The sequence below is a fragment of the Clarias gariepinus genome, chromosome 1 (assembly GCF_024256425.1).
Source record: "Clarias gariepinus isolate MV-2021 ecotype Netherlands chromosome 1, CGAR_prim_01v2, whole genome shotgun sequence".
Classification (NCBI taxonomy): Eukaryota; Metazoa; Chordata; class Actinopteri; order Siluriformes; family Clariidae; genus Clarias; species Clarias gariepinus.
This window is the reverse complement of record NC_071100.1, coordinates 22,995,001-23,010,802: the sequence shown is the minus strand read 5'-3', so window position 1 is coordinate 23,010,802 and position 15,802 is coordinate 22,995,001. Positions and strand designations below refer to the sequence as shown.

Here is a 15,802-nt window from a genome sequence, read left to right as displayed (position 1 = left end):
TGATGTCCAGGCTTTAAGTACAGATTGATAGAACTGTGTTGTGGATGATAAGTCCATTTCATTAAGGTTAAGCGCAAACAGGTGTGTGTCATAGTTCAGGCCTTCCACCAGTTGGAGTAGGGCTTTGGCTATGCCTGTCCATGCCAGTCCTTCGCCATAGAGGAGCCTCTGTGCAGCCTGCAGTCTGAAGGTTTTTATTCTGCAGGACAGGTCAATCAAGCCCTGCCCACCTTCTTGTACAGAGAAATATAGCACCGAGACTTGGGTCCAGTGTTGGCCAGTCCAAAAAAAGTTCACCAAGTTTCTCTGTATTTCCCTGATTAATGTCTCCGGGGGCTCAAGGACAGTTAGGCGGTGCCAGAGCATGGAGGTGATCAGATTATTTTCAACCAGTACCTCTGTAGGACAGCTGAGGCAGGACCCAGGTCCATTGAGACAACTTAGCATACACTTTTTTACACTACACCCTCCCAATTTTTATTCTGTAAATTGTGTGTCCCTAAAAACACCCCAAGGTACTTGAGGCTGACTTTGCCCCACTGGAGACCACCTGGCAAGATTGGGGGTCCTGTTTCCTGCCATTGCCCAATTAAAAAACTCTCACATTTTTCCCAGTTTACACATGCTAAGGAAGCTCTCGCATACTGTAGATGCTCAGGTTCCTTGTCAGAGCCTGAACATCATCTTGATTTTTGATTAAAAAAAACAGTTACGTCATCGGCATATGCTGACAGCACAAGTCTTTCCTGTGACTCTCTGACAGGAGAGCCCTGTGGCTCAGCTCTTAATTTGTGCAGCAATGGTTCAATAGCGAGACTATAGAGTTGTCCAGACAGTGGGCTCCCCTGTCTTATTTCCCGTTTCATTTGGAAAGGGCAGCTGAGACCACCTCCAATCTTAAGTGTAAAAGCAGCTTCAGAGTATAAAAGTTTAATCCACCATAAAAAGTTGTTTCCTACACCAAAAGATGTAGGAACAAAAGTGTCTGGAAAAGGTATTCGTGGTCAACTCTATCAAAAGCTTTTTCTTAGTCTATCGATAAGAGTTGATCTCTTTTTCTTGGTCTATCGAAAAAGATTGTCCGTTATGGTGCGGTGAGATATGCAGTAGGTCTGACTGTGGTTCACTACTAAGTGCATGCATTGTTTCAACCTGTTTGCGAGGCACTTTGAAAGTATTTTGTAGTCACTGCAAAGTAGTGACACTGGTCTCCAGTTTTTTAGTTGCCTCAAGTCTCCTTTTTTTGGGATCAGTGATAAGACCGCCCTTGTGCAGCTCACCAGTAGCTTCCCGCTGTTAAAAACATATTTAAAAACTTCATGGAAATCAGCTCCTATTACATTCCAGAAGTGTTTATAAAATTTACTTGGCAGTCTTCCGGGTAAGCGTCCTATTGCGAGCTGCTGAACAGCGTCATTTAATTCCTGTAGCTCAAGTTCTGCCTCCAGCACAGTGCTCTGCTCCAGGGACAGTTTTGGAAGCTTCCTGAGTAGTTCCTCTCTGCAGGATGGATCACAGGGCTCTGCACTATAGAGCTGACTGTAGAAGTCTGTGGTCGCTCTCCTCATCTCACTTGGGTCAGTTGTTGTTATTCCATCTGCTCATGTCAGATACACCATCTGATTTTTGGGTTTAATGTTTCTGGACAGGTTAAGGAAGAAAGCACTGGGAGCATCCATGTCTTTGATGCAGGAGATACGATGTCTGATTAGGACTGTTTTGGCTTGTTAGTGGAGAAAGGAGCTTAGAACTTTTCTTTTTCCTTCCAGGATACATCTCATTCTGATGTCGTTCTTGCTGCCCACTTTGCTTTCTGTTTGTGTGATTTCTGCCTCAAGTTCTTTTATAGTGTTTTTTTTATTTGATTTATTCCCACCTCCCACCAAGAGTCCAAATTGCTAAAATCCCCTTTTCTATCTTTCCATTCATTCCATAAAACTTTTAAATTTTCATAAAAGATCTCATCCTGTAAAAAAATTATATTAAAACGCCAGTATGAGCTCTGCCTTTTTGTGTTTGGTATTTTTATCTCTATGCTAATCAGATGAAGATCAGAAAAAAACAGTGGGGAAAATGGCTGTTTTGTGAAGATTGTTTCTGTGGAATTTGGTGATATAGAACCTGTCCAGTCTCGCTGCAGTGATCTTCATATTATTAACCTTAGCCCATGTGTATTTTCTTGTGTTTGGGTTTTTTTTGCCTCCACACATCAACCAGACCACTCTGCTTAATGAGTTCCTCGAGCGCCTTTGGGTGTGGTTCCTCTCCGTTTCAGTCTAGGGTGAAGTCTACTGTGCAGTTTCAGTCCATCCTGCACCACTACACCACCTGTCTGCTCCACACTTGAGCAGACCATCCTGCCACACCCGGTCCATCCTGCACCACTGCCCTGACCCCACTAGGCCCAGCCTTCTCCCTGACCTGTGCTCTATGTGGACAGCTGAACTTTTTGTGCCCGATGTGATGATTCGAAGCACTTCATGCTCCCAGTGCTGATGTACAGCATGTATGATTTTCCCTCATGTGTGACTCTGAATGAGATGTCCAGAGTGAACTCAGTCAGAAACATGTGCTCTGTACGCCTGAAGGAGACGCGTGTTTCAGCGCGGGGTTTTTACAGTTTAAAGAAACCATTCTTATACTGCTTACTATCTTACAGAATCGAGACAATTCCCCCTTTATATCTTCATTGGGGATAAAAGGAGGAATGTTCGACACGGTAACCTTCATTTTTCTTGCACTCAGCGAAGTAACGTAATAAAGTTCTCCACTTACCTTTATTCCGTTTTCAGTCAGCTGATGTACGAGTTCCCTCTCCTTAACGAACACCACCACGGCCTTGTTCATCCGCGATGCCGTCACGATGCTCTCGCACACAATACACTCTACCACCGCCAGCAACACCTGCTCCACCGAAACCACAGCGCTCACCTCACAACGCACCCTGTGACGGAGTGAGAGAGGACGGGCTTCACCGCTTGGGTGAGCCGCCATCCCTGCACTCCGCCACGAGATTAACAGCTCCACACAACAGCGGATTAAAAATAATTACGGCGTGTGCTTGCTATTAATTATGTTATGTTTGTGCTTTAGAAAAAAAGCTTAAAAGTGTTTCAAAAGATTTGAAAACGCTCATTCGCTCTCACACCACCTCCCAGCATGAACCAGAGAGAGAGACTTTGACAATCCTTTATTTCTGCTAGGCACATTAAACAATAAAATTGGTTAGTAAAATAGTATGTAGATAACTTACTAAAATATACACATTAAATAAATAAATAAATAGAAAGAGCATGGTTGTGGTTATTCTGTTAGCTAAAGTAAGTTTCAATCATGGCTCTACAGTCGATCACAAGCGTCTGTGAACACATGCAAGCAGAAGGAGGGGATAGCACTCTCTTCTGAGTGTTACGCCGCCCCAACGGTGCGTGAGTTTAGAGTTCAAAAAGATGCGGTTGGTGGCTTCACGTGACTCTGAGGAAGCACGTGCTAGTCCTTGCCCTCCCTGGTTGGTGGTTGTAGCCTTGATGTGGGAGTGTGGGTGGGAATTAGTTACTAGGATTCTCGATTTTGTATGTTTGGACAGAATTGTCATGGAACACTTCGCCATGGGGTTTTTTGACCTCCCAGTCAGTTTTTTCTTATTTAAAACTTTGATGCAGGTTCCATACAGTAGCTTACCCGACCAAAATGTTAGTTTCTCCTTCACCTGGCACTGTAGGAAAGGGCCCTCACACCCATCCAGGTCTGAGGCGATGTTCAGCTGGAGCCTTTTCTGGAGTACGACCAGGCTCACAGATTTTGTATTCCTTCAGCTGAACATGCTCTTGTGATGTTATGTAGACCGTCACTGATGTAAGAGCTTGCTGATAACATGCCAGGAGCACACAATCCCAACCATGCTGCCAAGTCATCTGCCCATGAGAGGTCTGTTCCTGTTATGTTAATAAGGTGTCGAAGTTTCACAATGCCTACTGAAATCAGACTTTTGGACAGTGTCAAGGTGGTCATGCCAGGGATGTCCAGATGTCCCCTGTAGACCAGGGGCTTCTTTAGCAGCCAGTGTATGATACATCCTTGGTCCTGGATTTTATAACAGTTCTAAATTTTAAAAAGTCCACAATAAAAAAACTGGTGTCCAACATTCTTGTGCCTAGTAAAAGTTCTATCGAGCACCAGAAATCGACAATCAGGCCCTGGATTTTTGCTAGCAGGTTTGGTGGTGGGTACACGTCAGTCTGTGCCATAAAGACGATACTGCCAGGTTATTAATAACTAGTGTATGCACCCTATAGGACATTTTTGAGACCATCCACTTTCACCTGCTAAGTCTCGCCTTCAGTTTCATCACTTCAGTAGGCTCACTATACCACTTTTCAATTCTGCATAGTTGAATGCACTAGTTGGGGGAACAAAGCGGTTGCGGGAGGTGGCTTCCCCTTAGTGCAGCCCGGAGCTACTTTAAACGGCTGCTGGGGTACGCTGTCCTCAGGCCTGAGAACGTTGCAGCGGTAGTCCTGCGGTCCCTGGCCTCGGCGTCGTCGCAAAACCTCAGAGGCTTGTTCCTTGCCTAGCCGCAACGGGTAGCCCTGTCCCTGGCTAGGGTCGCCTACCGAGCGGCCCCGAGCTGCAGGAGGTCGCTCGGCTCTTTTGCCGTGATGTTCCACCATTATGGCCTCGCGCAGTGCCTCAGAAAGGGAGGCTGGTGCCGCTAACCTGATGTGGTCGTGGAACCGCGGCGGTCGAAGTCCCCGGAGAAATGCGCGACGAGCTAGCTCTTCCTGCTTGTCGTGCTCGAATTCTGGATAAGCACGCCGCGCGAGGCATCTTAAATCCATGGCGAATGCGCCCAGTGGCTTATTTATTTTATTTTTATTTTTCAGTTTCCCCCCTGAGGGATTGCCACCTTATTGTGGTCAGGGGGTTCGCGTGCCTCAGTGACCTTAAGATCTATACCAGCAGGAGCTTAGTCTTCAAGTGGGACACCCAAGTTGGACAGGTCTGAAGGTAAAGTGTACACATGATGCCCCCTTCACACTTCTCACTGCCCCCCATATGTGCCTGTCAAGAACCGACCCTGGCTGTAAGAGCTTATGACAGACATGGGAAGACATTTCCTTTTGGAGATAGCGTTGGATCATTAATTAAGAAACTTAAAAGGAAACCAAAAGAAAACTGAAAACAAAATAAACAGAGCTCCGCCGTCTACGCAAGAACGGACAGGATTCTGGAAACTAAAACAAAAAAAACTAAAGATGCTCTCGGGGCTTATGCCTTTAGGAAGAGAGAGAGTAGAGTTTGTGGTTTGTGCACTTTAACCCGAGAGCGCGCACTAAACTGATCCGTGTCGCTTTCCCTCACTTTCTCGCTGGTGTCTTAGACAGACAGAGGCTTGGGCTTTGCCTGTGTCTTCTTCAGCGCGCTTTGTCTTTGGCCCTGACACATTTTACCGGTGCGACTGAATGATCACACAGTGTGTCGCGGTATCACGACCCGGCCCGTTCTGTTCACAGTTTCTGCCCCTCGCGCGAGCCGCGTTGTTACATACATATCCACAAATACTTTAACAACATACACTTATCATGAATTGCATTTTATATGAATGTTACATATGAGACGCGTGCACAAACACATACTTATATAATATATTCACATACAAACACATACTGTATACACATAAAAACATAATATATTCAGTAAATTTGTGAATTACACTCAAAGTAATTATGAAGTCTGATTTGATTGGTACCATTAAACATTTTATTTCTATTCTATGTTTTGCTGGGCGAAATACATTTTAGGCATATATATATATGAATATTGTTGATTCATGTCTTCTATTGATGACGACACATTTTTACGTTTTAATTAAGATATGTTGGCATATTCACAAATCAGGACATTTGCATAGTTAACTATCAGATAGCCTACTATCAGGAATGGTCTGTTATTTCAAATGACATTCGAGCAACTGTCATAGATCATGTTCTGGTGCATGGCATGACTATGAGGGAGGCAGGGCAACGCAACACACACACATACACACACACACACACAATCTCTCTCACACACACACTCACACACAATCTCTCTCTCACTCACACACACAATCTCTCTCTCTCACACACACACACACACAATCTCTCTCTCTCTCACACACACACACACAATCTCTCTCTCTCTCTCTCACACACACACACACACAATCTCTTTCTCACACGCACGCACACACACACACACACACACAATCTCTCTGCAATCACTCCACAGTGATTGTGGATGTTCTTCCTCTGTTAATTTGAGAATAGCACACAAACTTTTGTATGTATACACATTTTTTTTGTGTATATACTGTTTAATACTGTATACATTTATTGTGTATATATAAACTTTCATGCAAGCTTTAAAAAGGTTTTTCACTAAGACAGTGAAGGAATTTATGTTTGCAAGGTTTTTGTAGTAAAACAATGGTTAGTGTTTTCTTCTATGTTTGGAAAGAGCATGAGCTCTCTTATGTCCCATCATAGTGATCTCTCAGTCATAGTGATCTCTCATACTCTTTCTCTTTCTCATACTCATGTGCTCCATGGGGTAAAGGTTCTTTTAGAAATCAATATACATACCTTGTACTCTCTGTATTGTTTCATTTTAAAAAGGTTATGATGACTACCGGTAGCTTCAAACATGTTGAACTGTCCAGAAAAAGTGTGGGCGAAAGTCTGTAATTATGCTCTGCAGATGCATTAAGCCTTGTCCTTTCTCTTCATTAGGTAAATATAAAAAAATTTTCGGCAGGCTGTCCAAGAGACTACTAAAATCGTTTAGATTAATTCCTCCTCTTGTCCATTCAAGTTTCTCTGATAGTGTTGATAACTTTTTAGACCTTTCGCTAATTGCTTCACTTTTTGCTCAGTTTATTTTTGCAAAGGAAATTTCGTCACCTTTTTTGTACGTATTATTTTGTTTAAAACTTAAATTATGTCATCGGCATACACTAATAGATGATGTGTTCCTTTTCCATCAGTTCTCAGATTATGTAACTAAGTTTTTATCACTGGGGCATAAAGCATACCTTTCGGTGGACATGCTTGTCTAGCACCTCTATTTTAAAATGCACACTCAAGCCACCATTAACTTTCAGCACACTCCCAGTGTCATTATGTAAAACTTTTATTTTCTTAATAAAATCAGGACGAAAGTTGGTTATCCATAGATATCTGTGCTCTACACTATCAAGTGCTTTTTCTTGGTCTAGGGAAATCAGACTTATAAAAATAATTATATTTAACATGTATAATCTTAAGATTTTAAAAATGCCTTGAATCAGAGCGATATTATTGAATATAGATATTTCAAACATACATACGTTTGATCTGTATTCATGACTTTCTCTAAAACATTTCTTAGCCTTCCCGCAAATACCTCTAATATAATTTTTCGTGTCGCAACTAACCAATGACATGAAAATGCTTTTTTGGGTAACAGTGTGAGTGTAAATGACCCTCAAAGTGTTTATTAATGTGAACTGGCAATTTAAGGCTTTTAGTTTGATAGTGACACTGACTGTGCGCACAGAAGGAGAACACAAGGACTTCCTGCTCATTGTAATATAAAGGGTAAAAATTAAGCATAAAGAAGAAGAAGGTGATTGCACACTTTCATGACTATATTCAGTGATGTAATCTAGTTATTTTTATGGTGAAATGTTCGACTGTATTGCTGTTACAATAATCATGTTCATGTCAGCTGTAGAGGCTATGCTTAAGTGAAGGTGCTAATTTCTACCCTCCCATATGTACGTGGTAGAAGAGTATTTGTATGTAAGATAAATATGGCGTAAAAGATTTCTGTGCGTATCCACGTTAGAAGCTGTGTACGCTCACAAAGTTTCAAGTTTTATTGTCATATCCACAGTAAAAAAACATTTTCCCCTTACAATGAAATTCTTCCTTTGCTGTCCCCCAGTGAATGCCACTAAATAAAGCTGTCTGCACTCTGCCTGCAGTTGCTTAACACGCGTTCAAGACTTTGGAAGTATTTCAAGTGTAAAACATCACTGTTTCTTCTTTATTTAGTTTATGTTAAATGTAAAACTCTTGTATTTAAAGTAATTTCGTATTGTTTAAATTGGAGATGGGGGGAAAAATCAGTTCAGTTATGAATCACAATTCTTTTGTGTGGCTATTTACATATCACCACATTGACTGCAAAAAGTATTTTTACATTCATAAAAGAGATGAACTGGGCTATCGGCCAGTGACTAGAATTGGCTGATTTTAAGTTTGATTGGCCATGACTGGTGATCTCGGATCAGCCTCAGATATTAATGATTCTGGACAGAGCAGAGAAGCTTCCGGGTAGTGGCATTACACATACATTACAGTTTTTTCCAATTGCTAACACACAATATTTGAAACTAGGTTTTTTTTCTGGTTTTATCAAAATACTTAACACAAATCACAAAACCACACACCCAAACTGCAAAATACCTCATATATCCTGCAAAATGAAGCACTGCAACCGAAACTACACATAGCTTTATCAAAATCAAACTTTTGCATGAAATCGCACACACTTCATTCATATTGCCAGATTTTTGCCTAACCATATACACACTGTTGGTCATAATAAAACGCACCCCCATCTTTAGTATGCTTTGCCATAATACTAAAATATGTATCAGATTGTTCACATGCACAGAAATATTTGCAGATACACACATATGCTGTTGAAACATTTTTTGTATATTTACATGGGACTGAACAAAAATATTCTTACAAAAAAACAGTAAACTAAAAAAGAAAATTTCTGAAAAAATATATTACAGTAAAAAAAAAGAGGCAAGAAAAATAATTAGTCAGCATTTAGCCGCACAGCCACAACGCCTCATCAACATCACATGCAATATCTTCCCTTGCCAGACATCGAGGGAAGAAGTGCCTTGAGTGCCTTATCCATCCCTAAATTGCACCCACATCAATCTCATCCCATGCCTCTTCCATGGCCTGTATAAGAGGCATGCGCACAAAGGGCTGCCGGTCCTATACCTTCCACCGCCATGCCGAAAAGAACTCTTCTATGGGGTTCAGAAATGGTGAGTATAGTGGGAGGTATTGCACGAAAAAATGTTGGGTGGTCAGCAAACCAGTTTCGGACTGGGGCTGCACGATGGAAGCTCACGTTGTCCCATACTACAAGGTACCGTTTTGTTTTTTTTTGATGGTCTGCATCATTCATACGCTCTGGTGGTATAAGAATGTTGTGAAGTCTGTCCAGAAATGTGAGAATATGGGCTGTGTTGTATGGTCCAAGGTTGGCATGACGGTGCAGGACACCATGCATACTGGAGGTGGCAGCGCACATTGTGATGCTCCCACTACATTGGGCAAGAACATCTATAATGGCTCTGTGGCCAATGACATTTCTCCCCCTTCATCTGGTCTTTGCTAGGTTGAACCCAGCCTCATCAAGATGAACTCATGTGGGATTGCATGAACATCCATTTCCAGTACTCCCTGAAAACAAAGAACAAAAATCAGTCAATATGGTGTTATCAGGTACACTGGGAAATGTTGCGTGTAGTGTACTGCAGTCAATATAGTACTTACATCCACATATGCTCGTCTGAGATCTTTGTTTCTTTGAGAGTTTCTCTCAAACGGCACCTTATAAAGTTGTTTCATTCTGATTTGGTTCCGCTTGAGAATGTGAGCCAAAGTGAACAGACTGACTCGTTGAATGTTGTCGAATAAGGTGTTGTCTTGGATGATGTGGTTTTGAATTTCTCGTAATCTAATCTTTTTTTCTATGTAAAAAAGTTTACAATGGCAGCTTTCTGTACCCCGGTGAACATTTGGCCCCTTCCTCCACCACGGTGTCGTCTCTCGTCCCTCTTTGAAATAGCAAACATGTGACTTTATGTCAGATTGTTGTGTCTTATGCAGATAACTGTTTTTCAGTGCATTTAAAGTGTGTAATTAAAAAAAAAAAATAAGTGTCATTTTAAAATGCAAAATGTGTGTAAAGCAGAAAATGTGGTTAGACTTTTGGAGACTTGAGAAGTTTTGCTCTCTGTGTGCCAGTTTAAATAATTGGGCTGTGCAAGTCATTTTAGTGTGTTAGCGATTGGAAAAAACTGTAAAAGCCTCAGATCTGCCTTTTTCTCTAAACTCTATGAGCGAATTAGTCTCAAATCCACTCATTACACACGCTTACACCAGTCTCAAAACACTGTAAGCACCAATTAGTTAAAAACTCCATCCGTGTGCACCCATGTGCTCATTGTCAGATTAAGTTTAGAGGTATTTAATGAGATAATATACCACCATTTCTTCATAATCCTACAAGTGGTACACAGTGAATTATTTGCTAAGTTTGTTTAGAAATAATATTCATGCTGGATTACACATACGCACTGCTCAGTTAAATGTTGTATCAAACTCTTGTATTTGAAGTTAGTTTGTATTGTTTAAATGCTTTTTAAGTGAGAAAACTAATGATATATAATGTTATAAGGAACAAGCTTTATTTAATTAATCATGAAACTTTTAAGGTGTACAAATTGTAACAAACTTAGGAAAAATGTAATATTGAATCGGGATGTTTATAAAATCCTATGCATTGTGATATTTTATTGGGAGGCGAGTATCCAATGAGATGTCTCAATTTTCAAAGCATAATTTGTCAATTCCCCCCCCCCACACACCCCCCCCCCCCCAAGCTAAAAAAGTATTTGGATGGTGCATCCATTAGATTACAGTTTTTCTGAATTGCTAAAACACATTTCCTAAAATCTCATCTTTGTCTCAAAACACAAACTCTAAAATTCAAGCTACAGTCACAAAACCTTCGACTTCTGTTGCAAAACCAAACATTTGACCCAAAACTATTTGAACTTTACTCAAAATCAAGCACTACTGTCAAAAACCACACAAAATCAGCCAATGTGCAAACACAACTTAGCAACGATTACACACTAAATAAATAAATACAAAACACTGTGGAATAGCGGTAAAATAATATTTATTCGTTTATTCTTGTACTCACATTTAAAGAAAAAGTTTTATATAAACAAATATATACTGTATATTTTACAGCATATTCAAATAATTTATTCTGCCTCAGCATCATGCCTCTGTGCTGGGTGAGGCCACAGGACTTCATCCACATCCATGTTCTCCCTTGCAAGGCAACGAGGAGAGAATCCTTTAGCATGCCGAATCCAGCCCTGGCAAGATTCCACTTCAATCTAACCACATGCTCCATTCATTGCTTAAAGTAGATTTTCCTGTGTGTAAGGGTTTTGGTCATATACTTTCCATCTCCATGCCAAGAAAAACTCCTCAATAGGGTTTAAAATGTTGCTTATTATGAAACTAATCACGTATACTTGGACCACGGTGAAAGCTCACATTGTCCTAAATGATAACATACATGGGATGCTCAAGCAAAGCATCCCGTAGACCATCCAGGAATGTTAGTAGAATTTCGGAGTTGTATGGCCCAATAGTAACATTACTGTGGAGAACCCCATAGCTGTTGATGGCAGCACAGATACTGTAGTTACATTTCCACCACGCTGGCCAGGCAGTTCAATAATGGCACATTGACCTATGACCTTTTCTTTTCCTTTTGGCTAGATTGAATCCAGCTTCATCCATGAAGATCTATTCATGAGGCCTAACCATTGAGTCAAGCCTAAAGATTCTCTGCACACAGTGGAAACAAACTACATTTAGTTCTGTAAATGACACAGTATGATGCATACATTTGCTGCTTCCCAGACAATACAGTGTACATTCTACTACTGAGTTTACTGTAAAAGTTTACTTACTTGCACATACTAACATCATTGCTCTTTCACTCTCACTGTTTCGCTCAAATGGTACCCGATAAACTTGTTTCATCCTTATCTTGTTGCATTGCAGGACACGGTCAATTGTTGACAGACTCACACTATTTATTCCCTCAAAATGTATGTTGTCTTCTGTAATCCGCTGCTGTATTTCACGCAGTCGAATTGCATTATTTTGATAGACCATATTTTAAAATTCTAGAATAAGACAATTCTAAAAAAACAACAACATTTAGTTAGAAGTATACACACACACACACACACACACATATATATATATATATATATATATATATACATACAGTACATACAGTATATACATATATACACATACATACTCATACACATATATATATATAGTATATACATATACAGTCGTGGCCAAAAGTTTTGAGAATGACACAAATATTAGTTTTCACAAAGTTTGCTGCTAAACTGCTTTTAGATCTTTGTTTCAGTTGTTTCTGTGATGTACTGAAATATAATTACAAGCACTTCATACATTTCAAAAGCTTTTATCGACAATTACATGACATTTATGCAAAGAGTCAGTGTTGGCCCTTCTTTTTCAGGACCTCTGCAATTCGACTGGGCATGCTCTCAATCAACTTCTGGGCCAAATCCTGACTGATAGCAACCCATTCTTTCATAATCACTTCTTGGAGTTTGTCAGAATTAGTGGGTTTTTGTTTGTCTACCCGCCTCTTGTGGATTGACCACAAGTTCTCAACAGGATTAAGATCTGGGGAGTTTTCAGGCCATGGACCCAAAATTTCAACGTTTTGATCCCCGAGCCACTTAGTTATCACTTTTGCCTTATGGCACAGTGCTTCATCGTGCTGGAAAATGCATTGTTCTTCACCAAACTGTTGTTGGATTGTTGGAAGAAGTTGCTGTTGGAGGGTGTTTTGGTACCATTCTTTATTTATGGCTGTGTTTTTGGGCAAAATTGTGAGTAAGCCCACTCCCTTGGATGAGAAGCAACCCCACACATGAATGGTCTCAGGATGCTTTACTGTTGGCATGACACAGGACTGATGGTAGCGCTCACCTTTTCTTCTCCGGACAAGCCTTTTTTCAGATGCCCCAAACAAAGGCTTCATCGGAGAATATGACTTTGCCCCAGTCCTCACCATACTTTCTGCAGAAGATCAATCTGTTCCTGATGTTTTTTTTGAGAAAAGTGGCTTCTTTGCTGCCCTTCTTGACACCAGACCATCTTCCAAAAGTCTCCGCCTCACTGTGCGTGCAGATGCGCTCACATCTGCCTGCTGCCATTCCTGAGCAAGCTCTGCACTGGTGGCACTCCGATCTCGCAGCTGAATCCTCTTTAGGAGACAATCCTGGTGCTTGCTAGACTTTCTTGGATGCCCTGAAGCCTTCTTAACAAGAATTGAACTTCTTTTCTTGAAGTTCTTGGTGATCCTATAAATTGTTGATTTAGGTGCAATCTTAGTAGCCACAATATCCTTGCCTGTGAAACCATATTTATGTAATGCAATGATGGCTGCACACCGTTTCTTTGCGTGTCACCATGGTTAACAATGAAAGAACAATGATTTCAAGCATCACCCTCCTTTTAACATGTCAAATCAGCCATTCTAACCCAATTAGCCTGACATAATAATCTCCAGCCTTGTGCTTATCAACATTTTCACCTGAGTTAACAAGAACGATTACTGAAATGATTTCAGCAGGTCCTTTAATGACAGCAATGAAATGCAGTGGAAAGATTTTTTTTGGGATTAAGTTTATTTTCATGGCAAAGAAGGAATATGCAATTCATCTGATCACTCTTCATAACATTCTGAAGTATATGCAAATTGCTATTATAAAAAACTTAGGCAGCAACTTTTCCAATTTCTATTATTTATGTAATTCTCAAAACTTTTAGCCACCATTGTATATACCACACATATATTTTATTTAGTAAATGTTTTTAAAGACAGTACCATGGAAAAAATATTTTTCATTGCCTCCTTACTGAGACAAGTATACTTTTACCTGTTTTCTTCTCTGAAGGTCTGGATTATAGTAGCCACTGAAAACCTGCTTAGGTTTGGTTCCACACGTTGCCCTGCCTCCCTCATAGTCATGCCATGCACCAGAACATGATCTATGACAGTTGCTCGAATGTTATTTAAAATTACAGATCTTTTTCTTGGTTTTAGTCCTTGCCCACTACCTCTACCTCTGACTCTGACACGTACTCCTCTGACTCCTCTTCCTCTTCTATTCTATTGCTCCTATAGTTGGATCCACTCATGCCATTTGCATATGACTAGGCTTACAGTATATACTGTTTACTAATTGGGTTCACTGTTTGGACACATGTGTTTTCAATTTTGAGTGGTAGTGTGTAAATGATGAAAACAGTGTGTTAGTTGTGTTTAACTTCTGTAGCCTGTGTGCACCAGTCTGAGTAGAAGTGCACCACACTGCTAAATGTGTTTTGTGTGTGCGAATGTGTTTACAGGTGTGATAAATGGGAGATTTAGATTTGCAAATTGTGCCCTAACCAGAAGAATAGTGTTGAAGATTTTGACAACTCTGGGATTGATTTGATGATAGAGTTTTGATAAAAGAGTAGTTGACAGTTTAGTTTTTACAATGGGACTTAGTGTTTTAGCAATTCAGAAAAACTGTAACGTCCTGGAAGCATGCTCTCACTGTGAGATCTGTGAGTTTCTGATTTTTTCTTTAAGGGGCAGAATAGGTTTACATCACTAGAAAAACATGGAGATGAATAATTTCTCTTTGTAAGTTACTTTTTGGCTGATTTAAAACTTTTGTGACATTGAGAGTGTGCTGTTAAAACAACTGTTTATTCTGGATTTTACCAAAAACCAACGTGAATCAAAAGCTGACTGCTATTTAAAAAAAAAAAAAAGAAAAAAAAAAGGGAAATTGTCTAATAATGTTAATAGCCAATTGTGTTCTTTGATTTAATAATGTTTAATTGTACTTAACATAATTAAACACACAAAAAGACAGAAGTATTCATTTTAAATTATGCTTTAACTTTTAATCTACATTTTATAATTTCTTCTATGTTACAAGATATTGTAGTAAAATATTTAGAGAATAAAATCGTAACCCCTCCCTGGTGGAAGTGAAGTGACTCAAAATCAACATCCCATCCCACTCGTATACACAATCTGTCACATTTCTGTAGTTACTTTCTGCTTCTTGTAAAAAATGTTCTGTTTTATCATTTCAAACAGCATCATCTCAACACCGGTGATGTTTAGGGAGGAAACACAAACTCCCCCATGATAAAGCGAAAGACAGAGTAAAATAATACAAAATCAATTAATCATAATTTACCAGAGATAAAGCATAGTTACAGTATAGTTTTCCTTAGTCTAAAAGTTTCAGATGTTTCACAACACTTCTCACGGTATATCGGTGATATTTCTATAAACTTTGTCTTTGTACATCCAGCAAAAATCCAATACGTTAACCTTTTTCCAGTTTTTTGTTGTTTTCATAAAATAAAAAAGTTCCTCTGCACTGTACTCATTTCATTTGCAACTTTTTTCCCAGAACCAAAACATTACATGAAACCGTTGATTTTGAAGGTCAGAGTCGACTCCAGTTCTGTGTTCTTTTCTAAATCATGTAAATCTTCTGAATGACATTACATACTTTTTACATAAATTGTGTGTGTGTGTGTGTGTGTGTGTGTGTGTGTGTGTGTGTGTGTGTGTGTGTGTGTGTGTGTGTGTGACACGGAGAGAGAAAGATTGTGTGTGTGTGTGTGTGTGTGTGAGTGAGAGAGAGAAGTTCAGTAACTCCAAAAAAAGATTCTTTATACTTTTTTACACACACAGTTTCTCTGAATGAATTGTGTGTGTGTGTGTGTGTGTGTGTGTGTTAGAATGTGTGTGTCTGAATGAATTGTGTGTGTGTGTGTGCGTGTGTGTGTGTGTGTGCACGTGCATGGGT

The 15,802-nt window shown here is 40.0% G+C and overlaps 1 protein-coding gene across 1 annotated transcript in view; it reads left to right on the top strand.

The window, feature by feature from the left end:
- The window catches only part of LOC128524659 (butyrophilin subfamily 2 member A2-like), a 42,117-nt gene that overhangs the window by 24,779 nt on the left and 1,536 nt on the right, over nt 1–15,802 (top strand). The gene's annotated exons all lie outside the window — the stretch shown is intronic.